This window comes from Equus przewalskii, chromosome 4 (assembly GCF_037783145.1).
Source record: "Equus przewalskii isolate Varuska chromosome 4, EquPr2, whole genome shotgun sequence".
NCBI lineage: Eukaryota > Metazoa > Chordata > Mammalia > Perissodactyla > Equidae > Equus > Equus przewalskii.
In genome coordinates, this window is record NC_091834.1 from 96629212 (window position 1) to 96630642 (window position 1431).

At 45.1% G+C, this 1431-nt stretch overlaps 1 pseudogene; it reads left to right on the forward strand.

Annotated features, from left to right (window-relative positions):
* The first annotated feature begins 210 nt into the window (after nucleotides 1–210).
* Nucleotides 211–1164, forward strand: LOC103556935 (olfactory receptor-like protein OLF3; annotated as a pseudogene).
* The last annotated feature ends 267 nt before the right edge of the window (nucleotides 1165–1431 follow it).

Sequence of the window (1431 nt, forward strand, 5' to 3'; positions counted from 1 at the left end):
AGGCACTGGCCTGTCTCTGATGCAGAATAGATATAAGACATATTGAAATAAAGACTGTCATCTTGGCCCATAAATGATCTGAAACACCTGCTACTGCTGGCCAGTTGTATATAATATGTATTGATAAAAAGTTATTTTTATGGCTCTTTGATTTAACAGCTTCTCCTATTTCTGTCTCTCTCTGCAGATTAATAATCATCACATTTTTTAATGGGAACAGATAATCAGACATGTGTGGAGGAATTTATTCTCCTTGGCCTCTCCAGTGACTGAGACACTCAGGTCTCCCTCTTTGGCCTGTTCTTGATGACATACCTGGTGACAGTGCTGGGGAACTTCCTCATTGTCCTTCTGATCAGACTGGACAGCCAACTCCACACTCCCATGTGTTTCTTTCTCACCAACCTCTCCCTTGTTGATGTCTCTTATGCCACAAGCATTGTTCCTCAGATGCTGGTGCATTTTCTTGCAGGACATAAAGTAATCCCTTATGTGAGCTGTGCAGCCCAGTTATTTTTCTCCCTGGGCTTGGGTGGGATTGAGTTTGTTCTACTGGCAGTAATGGCCTATGACCACTATGTGGCTGTGTGTGACCCCCTGCAATACTCAGTCATCATGCATGGAGGTCTCTGCACTAGGTTGGCAATCACATCCTGGGTCAGTGGCTCCATCAACTCTCTTATGCAGAGCACCATCGCCTTTCAGCTGCCCATGTGCACAAACAAGTTTATTGATCACATATCCTGTGAACTCCTAGCTGTGGTCAGACTGGCCTGTGTGGACACTTCCTCCAATGAGATCGCAATTATGGTTTCTAGCATTGTCTTACTGATGGCACCCTTCTGCCTGGTTCTCTTGTCCTACATCAAGAGCATCTCCACCATCCTAAAGATCCAGTCCACAGAGGGCAGGAAGAAAGCCTTTCAAACGTGTGCCTCTCACCTCACAGTGGTTGTCCTGTGCTATGGCATGGCTATTTTTACTTACATCCAGCCCCGTTCCAGTCCCTCTGTCCTTCAGGAGAAGATGATCTCTCTCTTCTATGCCATTTTGATGCCCATGCTGAACCCTATGATTTACAGTATAAGGAATAAGGAGATGAAGGGAGCCTGGCAGAAATTACTAGGGAAATTATCTGGATTAACGTCAAAACTGGCAACTTGATGAATTATGAGCATCCTTTAGAGAAAAGAGCTTTGCCTGTGTGTTCTCCCACCCAGCTCAGATATGATGGGCATCAACTGCATTGCCCTGGCAACCAGGAAGGAGATGAGGAAATGTGTACTGATGATGCTGGGTAGGAGGCTGAGCAGTTAGGGTGGGGAGTTGAATGTGGGAGTATTTTTATGTCACAGCAGCATGTTCAGAGAAATTAAGCACTGCTGTAACAGAACTTTACAATTACTCAATCTTCTTTCCTATAGCCTGAGA